The following is a 19015-nucleotide window of genomic DNA, read 5'->3' as shown; positions in this document are numbered from 1 at the left end:
CCTTCCTCTGCAAATCCACAGTGACCTCAGTCTGACAACAGAGGCAGGCGGGCAGGTGTGCCTGGTGGTAGAATTTGGGAACAAAACACTGTGATGATGGCACCCTCTTGAGGTTGTTCTGAGGACTGCCTTTCCGCAGGATGTTGTAGTCCCCGGTTTGAGTACAAACACCCAAGGTTTGATATGGGCCATTCTTTCTGGGAAAACTCTTGGAGTGCTAGCATTGCATGATTTTTTTTCCCTTACTCCTTATAATTCCCAGGGTAAGTTCTGACTCTTTATACCTCTAAGATCCTGGAGTGGCAAGTTTCAGGGTGCAGTTGAGTGGGAGGGCCTCACCTGCTGGAAGGGCATCCTATACATGCTTCCTGGAAACGCTGGCCCTCAGTGGACAGCTGTACTCCAGGTCATCTTGTCTTAGCATGACCTGCCTTGTTCTGCTAGTTCCCAGTCCTGCCCTGGGGGCCCACAGGCCAGTTCCTATGTTTGAAGTATAAACTGTTTTAGGGGGCTGGGCAGTTGCGCAGTAGGTTAAGCGTACATGGCGCATAGCACAAGGACCTGCGTACGGATCCTGGTTCAAGCCCCCAGCTCCCCACTTGCAGGGGGTTCGCTTCACAAGTGGTGAAGCAGGTCTGCAGGTGTCTATCTTTCTCTCCCCCACTGTCTTCCCCATCTCTCTCCATTTCTCTCTGTCCTATCTAACAACGACAGCAATAACAACAACAATAATAACAATGATAAACAACAAGGGCAACAAAGGGGGGGGAGCCTCCAGGAGCAGTGGGTTTGTAGTGCGGGCACTGAGCCCCAGCAATAACCCTGAAGGTAAATACAACAACAACAAAAACAAAAACTGTATATTAGGGCCATTTCAGGGACTCTTTTCAAACTGTGGTGTTCAAGCTGTCGATGGCAGCAGTGAGTGAAGGCAACCCTCTAGTTCCATGTGGAGCCACTACTCAGATCCAACACCTATGCCATTGCCAGGGTGTACTGTCCATTCACTGCAGTCTCCATAGCCCTGAGGGCTCAGGCCAATCATCAAGCTTCCTGCAATCTCCCCACTGGTTCTGAGCCAGGGTCCTGCAGCTGCTCAGGCACTAGGGGGCAGCTTTTGTTCTCTGTTGTCAGAAAATCAGCCAACACTAGGCCAAAGGCTTCAAGTATGTCGTTGCTAGAAAGTTCAAAGGACTTCCAGGCAATTGGGTCATTACCACATTTCCCATGCAACATTTACCGGTTCATAGGCCAGCAGGACTGGACAGAATTCAGTCCTGTAACCCTAACTTAACATAGAGAAGGACTAGGAACTGGCAAAAGGCAGGAGACCTGCCCTCAGAAGACCTTCCCAGCTGTTTCCAGAAAGTCAGTATCACTCTCATCCAGCAAGTGGCAGCCATTGCCAGCTCTGCTGTTGCCCACTCATTTCACCCCTCCTGACTGTTCTGTTTCCCGGGATCTTGACTTCTTGGTACTTGGGACTCCTACCACCTGCCTGCCTGTGTCAACCCTCCCCATGGGAGCAAGACTGAGGGTAAGGAGCTGTAAGTCCAAACACAGGCCCTGAGACCTATATTCCACAGCTTCAACAAGGGTTTCAGATCCTTTAAAAGAAACAGAGACAAACTCTGGCCCAGGAAGAAAAGAGCTTCTGGCTCAAAGAGTTGCAGAAACTGCTGAGCAATTAGGAAGGGGAGGAGAGGTTGGGTGGGGAGCAGTAGCCCTGTACCCCCTCTCTGGAGCACAGTCATGACTCCTGGGCCAGCTCCTCCCCACTCCACACTCAATGATGCAACACTCAGAAAGAAAAGGGCAAAGAGGAATAATAACACCACCAGGAACCAACAAATGCCACACAGTAGGCTGCTCTCCCAGTGGGCCTCAGCTCAAGGATAAACTTTTAGGAAAGAATCTGATCTTTTCTGTGTTTACCTATGTTCCCAAGATTTTGACCCAGAACCCTCAGAGGAAGTGTATCCATCAGAGAGACCAAAGTAGAAGCTACTCCAGTTAAGTAACAACAGGTGAATTTTCCTCATCTATAATCTGGAAGTGAGTCATTTCTACCTCAAGAGCTGCAGGCATTTAGTGAAAGTGCTTTTTAAATTCAAGTTCTGAACAAATGTGAATCATCATCTCCTGCCCCATAGTTCTGCTTCCCAAGCTGACCAACTCCGGCCCTGCCCTTTACCTCAGGGCTTTTGAAATTCCAGCCTGGCTTCTGACTCATTCACCTTGACCTTTGGATCCTGTCTGGGTCTGGGTCTGGGTCTGGGTCTGGGTCAAGAATAGCAGGCACCAGCTCTGGTTAATTGATTATAGTTGTCTTTAGCTTTGGGTTGACTGCATGTGAATGAAAGTGATGCAATTGATCAGTCATCTGCCAGGGACCTGGGATAGGGCTAGTGCTTGCCTGCTGCAGGGTCACCAGTCTGCCTACAGTCTATATATACATACCTGGCGACTAACTGGCGACCACCTGATGACGTGCTGTCTAACTCAAGTCCTTTATCTCACTACCACACCTCAGTTGCAGGTCCTGTCCTGAGCTGTCTGATTTTCCACCCCTGTGAGCAAGGGTTGTGGAGGATCAGGGCTTGAGCCAGAGAGTCAAATCCTAGAAGCCTGGGTTGGACATCACTTGCCTCTGAGCTACTGAGCGGAATGCCTGGGTAGTAATCAGTAAGAGATCTTCTTGGGAGAAATGTGAGTAGGTTGCTCCTTGTCACCTATATTCCTAGAAAAAAAAAGTCTTGCCACAGGAGCTATGTAGAAGGTAACCTATGATTGACACCAACAGAACAGAGTGGAAAGGGAATAATTCTGGTGTGGTTTGTAGCATGAGTACATGCTTTCGAGATGAGGCCTGTGGCTTTATGTATGGAGGAAATCAGTAGCTGATAAAAGCATTATCTCAAATTCCCACTCTGATCAGTTCAGTGTCCTGCATAAACTTGATCCATGGCTCTCCACTGTTCCCAAGTTAGACCTCAGTGTAGTTGAAAGACATAGCCTAATGGCAGGAAACATGTTCTGCATGTCTAAGGCCCTGGGCTCAGCCACTAACACAAACAGTGGCCAGGAAGGTGGCAGAGAGGGTAGAACACACGACTTTCATGCATGGGAACTCTGGGATTAATTACTGGCATCATATATGCCAGAGAAGACTGGTGGTTTGTTCTACCTCATGGCATAAATCTTTACCAGAGCACTGCTCAGCTCTGGCTTAAGGAGATGCTGGGAATTGAACTCGGGAACTCAGAGCGTCTGACATGAAAGTCTTTTGTATAACCACTATGCTTTCTCCCCAGCCATAGAAATAAAAAAAAAAAAAATTAAAGCAACAAAAAACAGACGTCTTGGTTTGGAGGTTTTTGTTGTCCCTGCTTCCTCCCCAACCTAGTCCTCACCATCCACCCCCCCTTATAATTACACCAAAGAAACATTTTATTTTTAACTTAGTCACCCTGCACAAATATGGCTTTCACCTCATGATTTCCCATGCTATCTTTACTTTCCTATAGATACTAAGAAAGGGACTTTTTCACTAACTGTATTTGTGTGTCTGATAAACCAGGGAGGGGCTAGTTGCCCATGGAGAGATCAGGTAAGAAATGTCCTTGAGGGAAGGTCTCTAATACTCAGCACAAGATCCTCCAAAATATAAACTTCGCAGAATAATGTTTATCTTAAGTTCATTTTTAATAATTTAGTGGAGTGGATTAGGCACATGACCACTGGTGTCAAAGACACAACCATGGGGCTGGACCCCTTAGCCTTCTCCAGCATCCTTCCCTATTTCCCAAGCTCCCCTCTTCTATCCCTATGCAGCCCTAAAATCTCTGAGAGGGGGACAGTTTTTGGAGGTATGTGCCTGCCATCTTCTCAGATTCCTAGCATCTGGAGAAATAATCTTTACCTGTAACCAACCCTTTTCTGTTGAATACTGACTTTCAAGTAGTGAAACCTGGTATCTGATTAACACCCTGAGAGCCTCAGTCTGGGCTGAGTCTCAAGAACACTATGACTCCATTTCAGATCTGCTCACAATCCACACCTCTCCATCTGAAAATTGACTCTGGAAGCAGAGAATATCTACCTGGTGGGTCAGGTGGTGGTACACCTGGTTGAGCACACATGTTACAATGTATAAATATTCAGGTTTAAGTACCTGGTCCCGACCAGCAGGGAAAAAGCTTCAGGAGCAGTGAAGCAGTGCTCCAGATGTCTCTCTGTCTACTCCCCTCTCTATTTCTGTTTCTACCCAGTACTTTTTTTTTTTTTTTCCTTATCAGAGCATTGCTCAGCTTTGGCTTATGGAGGTGCGAGGGATTGAACCTGGGACTTTGGAGCCTCAGGCATGAGAGTCTCTTTGCATAACCACTATGCTATCTACCCCTTGTTCTTAAAATTTTTGGGAAGGCTCTTGCTGGGCGGTTTAGCTTCACGGCGGGTAACAGAGACGCGGAGACAACGGCTGGGCAGGGAAGCTGTATTTCTTTATTCAGGAACAACGATTCACAAACTAAGACAAACTAATCACCAAACAGAACTCTGCTGTCTCTTTGCCGCGGTGCAAGCACTCTCTCTCTTACTCTGGAACTCAGGAACTCCCCAACTCAGGAACTCAGGCACTCTCTTACTCTGGAACTCTGAAACTCTCGAACTCAGGAACTCTCGGACTCAGGAACTCAGGAACTCTCGGACTCAGGAACTCAGGAACTCTGGCACTCTCCAACTCAGGAACCCTCTCCCGGGGTTCCTTCGGGTGGGGCCAAGCAGGCCCTCGAAATTAACAGGACTGATCCAATTCTCTTGGCGGGGGGGGGGGGAGGGCTAGGACAAACCAATGTAAAGCATACGACAACCCCTGCTATATATACGTATTGGTCCAGGAGGTGATGCAGTGGATAAAACATTGGATTCTCAAGCATGAGGTCCAGAGTTCAATTTCCGGCAGCACATGTACCAGAGTGATGTCTAGTTCTTTCTCTCTCTCTCCTCCTATCTTCATGAATAAATAAATTATATATATATATATATATATATATATATATATATATTGCCTCCAGGGTTATTGCTGGGGCTCAGTGCCTGCACTACAAATCCACTGCCCCTGAAAGCCATTTTTTCCCATTCATTGCTGCTATTGTAGTTGGATAGGACAGAGAGAAGTCAAGAAAGGAGGGGAATATGGGGGGAGAGAAAGACACCTGCAGACCTCCTTCACCGCTTGTGAAGCAACCCCCCTGCAGGTGGGGAGCCCACTGCGCCACCACCCAGCCCCCAAATAAATATTTTTTAAAAAGAGGACTGGGCACTGGCACACCTGGTTAAGCATACACATTACCATGATCAAGGACCTGGGTTCGAGCCTCATTCCTCACCTGAAGTTTCACAAGCGGTGAATAAAGTACTACAGGTGTCTGTCTCTCTCCCTATTACCCTCTCCTTCTCAATTTCTCTCTGCCATATCAAATAAAGAAGAAAAAAAATAAGGGAAAAAATGGTCACCAGGGACAGTAGATTTGTACCAAGCTCTTGTGATAACCCTGGCAATTTAAAAAATATATATTAAAAAGTAATAAAAAATAATTTTTTTAAAAAAATAATATCTACCTGGAAAATATTGTATCCACTGATCATTCCCTAATGCTGTCTTTCTTCTGGCCTCCCCCGGAAGTGTTCTTCCCGGAAGCCTTACTGACTGACACACTCATCCCATGTGACCCTTATAGCACCACAGCTTCTCCCATCCTGCCCCCCTGCTGCATCTATTACATGTCTGCATCCTGCCCATCCCACCCCCTCCAGACTGTTGGCTCTTGCATATTGAGGAGTCATCCCCATACATCTGGAGATTGTCCCGTACCCCACTGACAAAAATTATAGTTGGTTCTGGGAAGAAGCAGCTCTTTCTACCAGTGATCTTCACAAATTCCCCACCTAGCTTGAGAAAAAGAATAGAATCCATGGTCCTTTCCCCCCACTTCACACACACTTGCACTCCCAAAAGAGACAAGGCAGGGGCAGTTAACAAGACTATATTAAAATTTCTGGGGGGGGGGTTTTGAAAGAAGAAACAACAGTATGTTGTTGTTGCTGCACAACCCAACCCATAATGCAGATGTGGAACCCAGATCCTGATAGGGATCTGTGTCAGGATCCAGACCTCCAGCCACCATCTGCAGTTCCAGCTCCACTGCTGGAATTTAAGTCAAACTCTTTCACTGCCTTAGAGAAAGAAGAGTTTGCTTTCCTCCACCCTCTTCTCTTTTTTTAAATTTTTTAATTTATTTATTTTCCCTTTTGTTGTCCCTTTTTTGTTGTTGTTGTTATTATTGTTGTTGTTATTGATGTAGTTGTTGTTGGATAGGACAGAGAGAAATGGAGAGAGGAGGGGAAGACAGAAAGAGACACCTTGTGAAGCGACTCCCCCAAAGGTGGGGAGCCGGGGATTCGAACCGGGATCCTTACGCCAGTCCTTGCACTTTGCCGCACATGCGCTTTACCCGCTGCACTACCGCCCGACTCCCTCCTTCATCATCTTCTAAGGCTTTTCTCTAAATCCTCATGTCTGGCTCCAGAATCAACCCCTGTTGAGAATTGTTGGCTGACAGCCCTGACAGTGGGTAAAGCTGCCTACAAGGGTGGTGCAGTGGATCAAGTGTTGGGACTCTTAAGCATAAGGTCCTAAGTTTGATCCCGGCATTGCATATGCCAAAGTCATACTCTGGCTCTCTTGATCCCCTTCTCTCTCATAAATATTAAAACAAAACAAACAATAAGATCAAAATACTTTGAAGGGCTAGGGACACAGCGTAGTGGTTTACACAGTAGACTTCCATGCCTGTGGCACACCAGAGTTCCAAGGTTCAATCCCCTGCATCACCATAAGCCATAGCTGAGCAGGGCTCTGATAAAAATTAACTAAAAGGGAGTCGGCCGGTAGCGCAACGGGTTAAACGCACGTGGCGCGAAGCGCAAGGACCAGGGTAAAGATGTCGGTTCAAGCCCCCGTCTCCCCAACTGCAGGGGAGTCGCTTCACTGGTGGTGAGGCAGGTCTGCAGGTGTCTTTCTCTCTCCCTCTCTGTCTTCCCCATCTCTCTCCATTTCTCTCTGTCCTATCCAGCAATGAACGACATCAACAATAACAATAATAACCACAAGGCTACAACAACAACGGCAATGAAAGGGGAAAAATGGCCTTCAGAAGCAGTGGGTTTGTAGCGCAGGCACCGAGCCCCAGCAATAACCCTGGAGGCCAAAAAAATAATTAAATTAACTAAAAATAAATAAAACATTTGAAACTTGGAGCAGCAGGAACTTTGGGTTAAGGATAATGAATTGAGAGGAGAATCCAGGAGCCCAGGTAAAAACATCTGGATTTCCATTGTCTGGCTCCACCTAGATTTACATTTATACAGGTCTTTGGTGTGGAGAGCAAACTGCTAGTGTGCTAGCGAGCCTGGGTTTGCTTTTTTTGCAGCCTCAAGTCAGGCCAAGTTGGAATAGAACCTTGGGTGTCCACCAACATTTCTGAATTTGGTGCTGGAGCAGAAAAGTCTCTGACCTTGGAGGGGCTGAGTCAGCTGCAGGAGCTCCTGTGTAATGTCTTACTGGGCTTTCAGTTGCCCTGCTGTTTGAAACTGCAGTGATATGATCTGTAGCATCTGTGGTGCACGCCCCTCCCCATGGAAGTAACTCCGTACAGTGAAGAGGATGTGCTGACTCTGAAGATTGTCTACTTGTCTCAGCAGCAGTGAGAAGAGTGTGGGGGACACCATGATATTATTGGGTTGTCGGAAAAGTCATGATGCATTTTTGCAATAGTTCATGTATGGAAGTATTAGGGTCATTCACACCTGTTACTGCTATATCATTTTACAGGTGCCAGTTTTTAAAAATATATTTTAATTTATTTATTCCCTTTTGTTGCCCTTGTTGTTTTATTGTTGTAGTTATTATTGATGTCATTGTTGTTGGATAGGATAGAGAGAAATGGAGAGAGGAGGGGAAGACAGAGAGGGGGAGAGAAAGATGGAAAGAGGAAAGATGGAGCCTCCCTGCAGGAGGGCTTGAACCAGGATCCTTATGCCAGTCCTTGCTCTTTGTGCCATGTGCACTTAACCCACTGCACTACTGCTTGACTCCCACCGGTGACAGTTCTAGCTTTATTCAAAAGAAAAGAATTGAGCAATTTGGTTGAGTTTTGGAGATTTGACATTAAGTGAAAGATGGAAAGCCAAAGTGCATTTTCACCATACTGCATTGTTTTACTTCCATAAAGGGAAGAAAGCATATCAAGCTTGTGAAAAGTTGCATAAAGTTTATAGTGACAGAGCTCTACATGAACATCAGAACATCAGTGCCAACAACGGTTCACAAAATTCTGTGGTGGTGATTTTGAGCTCAGCAATGCTCCTCAGTCAGGGAAGCCTACTGATGGCAAAATAAAGACTTTGATCAAGTCAAAGCCATTTCACATGACAGAAGAGGTTGCAGGAACATTGAACATCCACCATTCAGGTGTTCACAACCACCTGGAGAAGTTGGGATACGTCAGCAAGCTCAGTATTTAGGTTCCTCGTAAACTCAAAGAAGTTCATTTGACAGTGCATACAAATTATCTGTGACTATGCTCATTAAACATGAGGAAAACTGACCCTTTTTTTTTTTTTTTGAGGCAACTGATAACTGGTGATGAGAAGCAGACTTTTTACAACAATGGGGTGCAAAACCAGTCTTGGTCCTGATGATTCGCCTCAAATGACACTGAAAGCAGACATTCATCAGAGGAAGGCTGTGATCTCAGTGTGGTGAGATTATAAAGGTGCCGTCTTTTTCAAGCTCCTGTCAAGGAGTGAAACAGTCATTTTTGCATGTGTACTATTGGCAATTGAACAGTTTGAACAAATCCACCACCCAGAAACGTCCAGAGCTCTCCAGAGTTCTTTAATTATAAAGGAGTTGTGTCTATAACAGCGTGAGTCCACACCTACCACTTGCCTGACCTTGCATCATGAGGTTTCCATTTGTTTTGCTCTCAGTTCAGATAAAGCTGTAAATCAGCATCTTTTTCAGTTTTTCACCAATAAAGACAGGTCCTTCTATGAATGAGGAATTATGAAGCTCACTGAAAGATGGCAAAAAATTATCAAACAAAATGGGCAATACATCGATTGGTATTTATTCTTTATATAAGTAAATGACCTCTGAGAAACATAGAAAAAAATGCCATAACATTTCCGACAACCCAACAGAAACAGAGGTTTTTAAGCAGTGACCATCTCATCTCCAGGTTTTTTTGTTGTTGTTGTTAGTTTTTGTTTTCCTCCAGGGTTATCGCTGGGCCTTGGTGCCTGAACTATGAATCCACTGCTCCTGGTAGCCATCTTTTTTTCCCATTGTTGTTGGATAGGACAGAGAGAAACCGAGAGAGGAGAGGAAAACACCTGCAGATCTGCTTCACCCCTTGCAAAGCTACCTCCCTGCAGGTAGGGGTTTGGGGGTTCAAACCGGGAATCTTGGGCCAGTCCTTGTGCTTTGCACTATCCAGTACACTACCCCCTCCCCGGCCCCCACATCACCAAGTCCAGAATGGAGCCAGAGCCAGACAGTCTCATGTCTTAGAGGGTACCCTAAGACCTACAAAGTGTGATTCCACAAGGTGTGCTCTAATTACCTTGTACAGGAAGAAAGTATCCTTGACTTTGTGAATCTACTCACCTCTTTGTCACTGGTCACTCGACATGGCCACACCAGTGGCTCTGTGTACTGACCTCTTCTACCTAGAATTGACCAATAAATAGATGAAGGGTGGCCAGGGCTGTTTCCAGCACCATGGAACTGCTGTAAATATGTCTTCTCCAGAGCTCAAGGACCAACATTATTCTGTGGACATGGCAGAAGCTGAGTCACCAAGGCTGCCTGCACAGCATAGAATCCATTCAAGCCTACAGCCCAGTCCTGGTGCTTCGTGCTGGACACCACTCCATGGTACCTATGCAATCTCCTGGCTTCTTTTGAAATAGCAAGCCAAATTGTCTACCAGTGGTCCACTGCCTTTGACAGTGCCACCCACTGTTACCTCTACAACTGCCTCATGGATTTCCTCACCAGTCACAAGATTTTCAATCAGCAGATCCGCAATATTCAGAGGTGCCAGCCCAGTGAGGCGGTCATTTACGGCATCCTCTACTGCCTTAGGGTGACACAGCTCTAGGATAAGGTGAGGAGGGAAAAGAGAAGGTTATAGGGGCTGGGTGGTGATAAGCCTGGTTGAGCACATGTTACAATGTACAAAGACCCAGGTCCAAGCCCCCAGCCCCACCTACAGGAGGAAAGTTTCATGTGGATGAAACAGTGCTGCAGATGTCTCTCTCTCTTCCATTCTATCTCCTGCTTCCCTCTCAATATCTGGCTGTCTCTATCAAATAAATAAAGATAATACAAATTTTTAATTAAAAATAGAGATGGCTATATTGCCATAATAGCAGGGCTCTCTCAGGTCCTAGTGAGGCCTGACCCTGGGCAGATTCCCTAGAAGGTGGTCTGAGGGAAGGGCTGCTGATATTGAGACAACCAAAAAGCTTCCATTTCCCAAGTACCATGGGGCCTGGGGCCTCAACAAATGGTGCTGGGAAAGCTGGATAGCCACAGGTCTGAAAATGAGATTAGACCAATCACTCAACATCATAAACCAGAATTGTCTCAGACTGGATCAAAGACCTGAATATTTATGAAATACATAGACAAAAATATCAGTGAAACACTTTAGGACCAGAACATCAAAAGATGTATTTGGAGACACAAACCATGGGTAAGTGAAGCTAAGACAATTAAGTAAATGGGACTACATCGTACTGAAAAAAAAAAAAAAAACTTCTACACATAAAAAGCAAACTTTAAAGATAAGCAGGCAACCCAGTAACTGGGAGAAGATACTTAGACATCACACACCTGATAAATAATTGATACCAGACATCTATAAAGAAATCATACAATTCAACAGAAAAGAAATAGCCCAATAAGAAAGTAGGCAAAAGATTTGGCAACTCAGGCATGAAAGTCTTTTTGCATAGGCATTATACTACCTACCTCCCACCTAAATAGTTTTTAAAGAAATACACATGGCCCACAGACATATTTAGACAAATAAAAATGGAAATACCTTGTGATTCAGTGATACCATTCTTGGGCATTTATCCAAAGGACTTGAAAATACTAATTCAAAAAGACACAGACCCCTATGTTCAGTACCTGCATTTTTCACTACAGCCAGAATGAAGCCAGCCTAAATGCCCATCAACAGGTGACTGGATAAAGAAGTTATGGTTTAAACACTCCATGGAATACTACTCTGAAACTAAAAAACATTATATTGTGTCCTTTGAGACAAAATGGATGGAACTGGAGATGATTATGCTTAGTGAAGTAAAGAAGTGGAAGAGGGGGCTGGGTGGTGGCGCACCTGGTTAAGTGCACTTACTACTAAGTGCGAGGATCTGGGTTGACACTTCACAAGCAGTGAAGCAGGTCTGCAGGTGTCTTTCTCTCCCTCTCTCTGTCTCCCCCTCCTCTCTCAATTTCTCTCTTCCCTATCCAAAAAATTGAAAAACTGGCCACAGAAGCAGTGGATTCATAATGCACGCATTGAACCACAACAATAACCCTGGAGGCAATAAAATAAAATAAAATGAAAAAGAAGTGGAACACGAAGGTCAGGTGGTAGTACAGTGGGTTAAGTGCATGTGGCCTGAAACTCAAGGACCAGCATAAGGATCCAGGTTCCAGCCCCCGGCTCCCCACCTGCAGGGGAGTCACTTCACAAGCAGTGAAGCAGGTCTGCAGGTGTCTGTCTTTCTCACCTCCCCCCACCCCATCTCCCCCTCCTCTCTCCATTTCTCTCTGTCCTATTCAACAATGACAACATCAATAACAACAATAATAACTACAACAACAATAAAACAATAAGGCAGCAAAAGGGGGAAAAAAAGTGGAAGACAATTACCAGATGGTTTCACTCCTATGTGGAATCTAGAGAATTCAAACGGGCAGGGAGAGATAGCATAATGGTTATGCAATGGGACTTTCATGCCTGAGGCCCCAAAGTCCCAGGTTCAATCTCCCACACTACCATAAACCAGAGCTGAGCAGTACTTTGGTAAAAAAAAAAAATTAAACACATGAACTTGCGTGAGGGGAAAAAAGGAAAATGTAGCTGAGCTGTCTCTAAAACTTTATGAGAACTATGATAGTTATTGGAAGGGTAGGGGCACAGAACTTTGGTAGCAGATGTGGTATGGAACTATGCCCTAGAATCTTACAGTCTTGTAGATCACTATTAAGCCACTAATAAAAACAAGTTTAAGGGAAGTGTGAATGGAGCATTGGAATCATGTGAGTATAAATCTCCCAAGAACAAAAAAAGTTAAGTGCTTTTTCAAAAAAGTATTACCTATAAATGTGAAGCATTACATGGACTATTTATTTATTCTCTTTTGTTGCCCTTGTTGTACTGTTGTAGTTACTATTGTTGTTGTTATTGATGTTGTCATTGTTGGATAGGACAGAAAGAAATGGAGAGAGGAGGGGAAGACAGAGAGGAAAAGAGAAAGACACCTGCAGACCTGCTTCACTGCTTGTGAAGCGACTCCCCTGCAGGTGGAGAACCGTGACCAGGATGCGAACTGGGATCCTTACGCTGGTCCTTGTGCTTCGCTCCATGTATGCTCAACTCGCTGCACTACCGCCTGACTCCCGGACTATTTTTTTTTTAAGGCCAAACCAATCTTGCATAAAAAAAATAAAAAGACTTAGTTTTTTTTTTTAATTTCTTTATTAGGGAATTAATGTTTTACATTCAACAGTAAAGACTTACTTATTGTTATGAAAGACCAGAACTCTCCTCAGTTCTAATTTATGGTAGTGCCAGGGATTAAACCTGAGGTTTATAGGACATCAGGAATGCAAAAACAGGTCTAACGGGGCTGGGCATAGCACAGCAGGTTAAACACACGACACAAAGTGCAAGGACTGGCGTAAAGATCTTGGTTCGAGTCCCTGGCTCCCCACCTGCAGGGGGGTTGCTTCACAAGCAGTGAAGCAGGTCTGCAGGTGTCTTTCTCTGCCCCTCTCTGTCTTCTTCCTCTCCTCTCTCCATTTTTCTCTGTCCTACCCAACAACAACAATAACTACAATAATAAGAACAACAATAAACAAAAAGGGAAAAAATAGCCTGCAAGAGCAGTGGATTCGTAATGCAGGCACCTGAACTCCAGCAATAACCCTGGAAGCCAAAAACAACAACAAGAAAAACCAGGCCTAACAAAATAGCTCACTTGGTTAGTACGTTGTTTTGCCATGTGTGCAATGTAGGCCCCACAGCATTGAAGGAAGCTTCAATGCTGTGGTCTCTCTCACTCTCCCTATCTCTAAAAAATTAATCAAACAATATAAATCCAGTGCTCTAACATGTTGAACTATCCTCAGGGCCCTGGGACGAACTTCTACTCTACTTCTCATTGGCTTCTACTTCCTGCTTCTATGCTACTTTTGAGCAGGTGAAAATTGTAATTTTAGCCCAAGGTTGAGTTACAGTGGTCCAAGTGCATCTGCAGGTCCACTTTTATAGTTACGATACCAGTGTCTGAAAGTATAAATTGGAACAGACACATTTGGTAACTGGCAGAATTCCTCCACATTGGCTTACCATGTGTCTTTGTTCAGGATGGTATAATCAAAATGCTATAACAAAGCACCAGAGACTGGGGAGCTTATAAACAACAGAACTTTATTTCTCACAAAACTGGAGACTATGAATTCCAAGATCAAGGCACCAGCAGATTCAATGTTTGATTAGAACAGTGCCTTCTGATTAGACAGTTTGATTAAACAGTGGTTTCTCTCTATAGCCTCATATGGTAGAAAGGGTAGGGAATTCTAGAGTCTCTTTTATAAAGCACTAATCCCAATAATCACGAAGATTCCAACCTCATGATGTAACAACCTCCCAAAGATCCCATACCATTACTCTGGGAGTTAGATCTTCAATATAAGTTGGGGTGGTGGTGAGGGCCTGGGGAGGCGAGGAGAAAGATCACATTGAGATCACAGCAAGCAGGTAAGACCAAGCAGAAGTCATTGAACAGCAATACTACACTCAGGGGAAATTGTAGAATTTAGTGCTAGTGTCAACCTTGGAAGATACAGGGATGAAAATACTATCAGATCTCCATTTGACTCATCTTTAGACTGTAAAGGATCCTCTTAGATTTTGGACAAAGTTAACACGAAATTAATCAGGCGTTGACTACAACTGTAACTGTTATTCAAGATGTAGTATCTTTATTTATCTACTTATTTAACTAGGCACACAGGACTAGAGCACCATCCCATCATATGTGCTTGTCAGAATATAGATCAGGGGCATGTATGTCCTCTACCCACTGAGTTACTACTCTAGCCTAAGGATAAAATTATCTTCACTGGACAAAACACTTGGTATGGTACTACTGGATCTCTATCCCAATTGATGCAGACAAGAAGCTTTTATCTGGTAGGATCAACAGTAGCACTTTATAGTCTTGCCTTCATTAAGCAAACTCTCCTGCTTTCTGTTATATAGCATATGCAAATCCTGGTAGATTGATAACATCATACTGACTGAATCTAATGAGTAGAAAGTAATAAACTGTTTAGATCCATACCTTGAAAGACATGTGAACAGACTAGAGATAATATCCATGAAAAATCAAAGGCCAGCCACCTCAGTAAAGCTTCTGGAGAACCACCTCAGTAAAGCTTCTGGAGAACCAATGATTAGAAGCATGTCTGACTATCTCCTCCAAGGTTAAAAAAAAAAAATTACATTGTTTCTCACTAAAAAAAGAAGGCAGTACTTACTGTACTTTGTGTGTGTGTGTGTGTGTGTGTGTGTGTGTGTGTGTGTGTGTGTGAAGGCAAAATGTCATAAATCAGAATGTTCTTACTAAGTAATTCTCCTTTAGTTCTTTTTTCCATTTATTTACAAGAGAACCAGAGCATCACTCTGGCACATGCAATGCTGCAGATCGAACCAGGACGTCATGCTTGAGGGTCCAATGCATTATTTGCTGTACCATCTCCCCAGCTGAGAGCAATTAATTTTCAGCAAACTAAAGCAAGACAAGGTCCTGTACCAAGCCTAAAGCCCAGGCTGAAGTGCTAGCTGCTCTTACTTTTGGGCCTATGAACCAGCAGATCCTATGCTAGTTAAAGTATTTGGCAAATAGGTGTTCTATTGAGCTTTTTGTAAATACAAATAAGAGAACCATGGTTGTAAGGTTTGATGCAAATTCATGCCCTCTTTTCCAGAAAAGTATTATTCATTTGAAAAACAAGATCTTGATTTACTACTGGTCCTTAGTGAAGAAATACCTAGTAATCAAATGTCCTGAACTTCACATTATAGATTTTATTTGACCAACAACAAAGTTAGACCCTTACAGCATTAATAAAATAGACTGGACTCAAGATGGTGCAGAAGACACAAAAAAGCTGCATGGTCAGATGGCTCAGAATGCTCTGATACTAACCTCCTGTTGTACTGTCTCCTCTCATTCAGTCCTCATCTATGGTTCCCACTTGAGAAGGAAGTAACTTAGTCCTGATTTGCTGGAACCAACAAAATATAGATGGTTGACGCAATATTACAGACTCACTCAGTGGTGCCATTGAAAGACAGGGAGGAACTGTAGTCTACTTAGGCACAATTTTGAGCTTTTTCTACACTGAGATGATAAGAAGTATAGATCTAATGGTTAAAGACAAGTTGCTAATGGTTTGGCTGGTCAGGGAAATAACAGTATTTGAATATTGAGGAGTTAGAAGTAGGTGGATGAGCTTCTCCAAATGAGCATGTGTACAGCTATTGGGGTCCCATACGGATATTTACTAAGAGCACACCCACTGCAGAAGAGTATGACAATTAGTTCTCAGTCCATAGAACTCATTCATCTTATCACAGATCTCATCATCAAGCAGCTGGTCTATGTGAAATGTAAGATGAGATGGCTTTCTAGAAAATCAGTTATGACACCAGATGAGTCAATAGTCTTATCTGGTCACAGCACTGTAGACAAAGAGGTGGACAATTATTGTTGCTGGATTACCCTGCATTTTTTATAAATTCCTTCTCTGAAATGACTATAGGGTTGCTGTAACTTTGCTTTTTTCCAATTTTAGGGTCATGGTATTAGCACATATGGAGAAAATTAAAAAGTGGTTATATACACAAGAAAAAAAAGTTCAGAAGAGCCTTGATACACACACACACACACACACACACACACACACACACACACACACACACACACACACACTTGCTGGAGCTTGAACCTGGAACTTCAGAGGCTCAGGTATGGTCTTTTGCATATCCATTATTATGTCTTCTCAGCCGATGAGAAGATATTATTAAGTTTATCTCTCAAGCTGATCCTCAGCCCAGAAACAACACACAACAGTTTAAAAAACAAACAAGCAGGGAGTCGGGCGGTAGCACAGCAAGTTAAGCGCACGTGGCGCAAGACTGGCGTAAGAATCCCAGTTCAAGCCCCTGGCTCCACACCTGCAGGGGAGGTCGCTTCACAGGCGGTGAAGCAGGTCTGCAGGTGTCTATCTTTCTCTCCCCCTCTGTCTTCCCCTCCTCTTTCCATTTCTCTCTGTTCTATCCAACAACAATGAAATCAATAACAACAATAACTACAACAATAAAACAACAAGGGCAACAAAAGGGAATTAAAAAAAAAAACAAGCAGGGGCCAGGAGTTGGCACATGGATAGTGACTTAGACTCTCAAGGTCCTAAGCTCAATGCCTGGCATCCCATGCTTTCTTTCTCTCTCCTTAACAATTAAATATTTTTATTGAAATTATCTGTAAAAAATTTTTTTGTGTTTCTTTTCATGTTTGATAAAGACAAACTGATGGAAGGGGAAGAGCAGCACTAACTGACCACTCATGAAGCTTTACTTTTGCAGGTAAGGACTAGGGGCTTGAACCCGGCTCTGTGTGCACGGTAATGTGTGCACTCTACCAGGTGTGCTACCACCCACCCCTCACAAATAATTACATCTTTTCTTAATTTTTTAAATTTATTATTGGATAGAGATAGAAAGACACCTGCAGCCCTGTTTCACCACTTGTGGAGCTTTCTTCCTACAGGTGAGGACCAGGGCTTGAACCCAGGTCCTTGTGCACTGTAATGCATGTGTTTAACCAGGTGTGCCACTGCCTGGCCCCATCAAATAACTAAACCTTAAAATTAATAAGAAATTGGTGGTGGGGGGATACAGGTCCAAAAAGGATGACAGAGGACTTAGTGGGGGTTGTACAGTTATATGGGAAACTGGGAAATGTTATGCATGTACCAACTATTGTATTTACTGTTGAATGTAAAACATTAATTCCCCAATAAAGAAATTTTAGAAAATCAATAAAAAACAAAAATCAACAAATTTTTAAAACAATAAAATTAGAAAACAAGCAAAAATGAATGAATGCAGGGGTAGGTTATTACACTTTACTAGATTTCCACAGTTAGCACATTATTAGATTCACATGTCCAGTGTTCAACTAAAAAAAATTACAAGGTATATAAACAAACAGCAGAGCATGGCCCATTTAGAGGAAAACTAAATCAACAGCCATGTCCATGAGAGAAACTTAATGGCAGATTTACATACACTAGACAAAGACTTTACAACAACTATCTTAATACATATATAATAACTAAAGGAAGGAAAGAACCTACAATATGGGAAAATGGCAAAGAAACAAACCTGGAGCTCAAATGAACTGACAAAGAGAAGAAAGAAAAAAAAGGCCCAGAATCCATTTGGTAGGAACAGAAACTTTCAAAACAGAAAAATAAAATTAAAAAAAATCCAGTCTCCACTTGTTCCATACCACTAGGCCAGTACCTCACCACTGTAAACTCTCACTAGCTCTGAATACTTTGCCTCTGGTTGCTACTGCTTCTGTTGCAGCCACCTGCCCCGGCACAACCTCTGGTAGGGTTGTCTACTGTCAGCCTGGCTGTCATATGTGGCTACTGTCTAATGCACCATCGGTTCAGCCTACCTGGTTCCAGCTAGGCACCATCTGGTTAGGTCCATGCTACCCACTGCCTCAGCACTTGCTGCAGCCAGCCACTACATGAACTGTTGACCCTGGTCTTCACAAAAAACAAAACAAACAAACAAACAAACAAACAAAAAACAAACATAATGGGAAGACAATTCAAATTGTCTGTTTGTCCAAGACAGAAGTCTAAAGAAACCCCAAATACAAACTTCCTGACAAAGAGCTCAAAGCAACAGCCCTAGAAATGCTAAATGAACTGATAATTATGAAGGACTAAAATAAATCCAGATAAATAATGAAGGTGTTCATAGAAAAATTCTTTTTTTTAAATATTTATTTTATTTATTCCCTTTTGTTGCCCTTGTTGTTTTATTGTTGTAGTTATTATTGTTGTTGTCGTTGTTGGATAGGACAGAGAGAAATGGAGAGAGGAGGGGAAGGCAGAGAGGAGGAGAGAAAGAGACACCTGCAGACCTGCTTCACCGCCTGTGAAGCAACTCCCCTGCAGGTGGGGAGCCGGGGTTTGAACCGGGATCCTTATGCCGGTCCTTGTGCTTTGCGCCACCTGCGCTTAACCCGCTGCGCTACAGCCCGACTCCCAGAAAAATTCTTAATAGTGACCAGAGGAATGAAAAGCGCAGTGAGGGGCCAGGTGGTGGTGCACCTGGTTATGCACACATTACATGCACAAGGATTCAGGTTCAAGTCCCTGGTCCCCACCTTCAGAGGGAAAGTGAGTGGTAAAGCAGGGCTGCAGTTATCTCCCTGTCCCTTTCCCTATTTCCCCCTTCCCCTCTCAATTCTGTCTCTATCCAATAATAAATAAATAAATAAATAATATATATATATATATTTGCCTCCAGGGTTATTGCTGGAGCTCAGTGCC

The sequence above is a fragment of the Erinaceus europaeus genome, chromosome 3, assembly GCF_950295315.1.
Source record: "Erinaceus europaeus chromosome 3, mEriEur2.1, whole genome shotgun sequence".
NCBI classification, from domain to species: domain Eukaryota; kingdom Metazoa; phylum Chordata; class Mammalia; order Eulipotyphla; family Erinaceidae; genus Erinaceus; species Erinaceus europaeus.
This window is presented reverse-complemented; position numbering follows the sequence as displayed.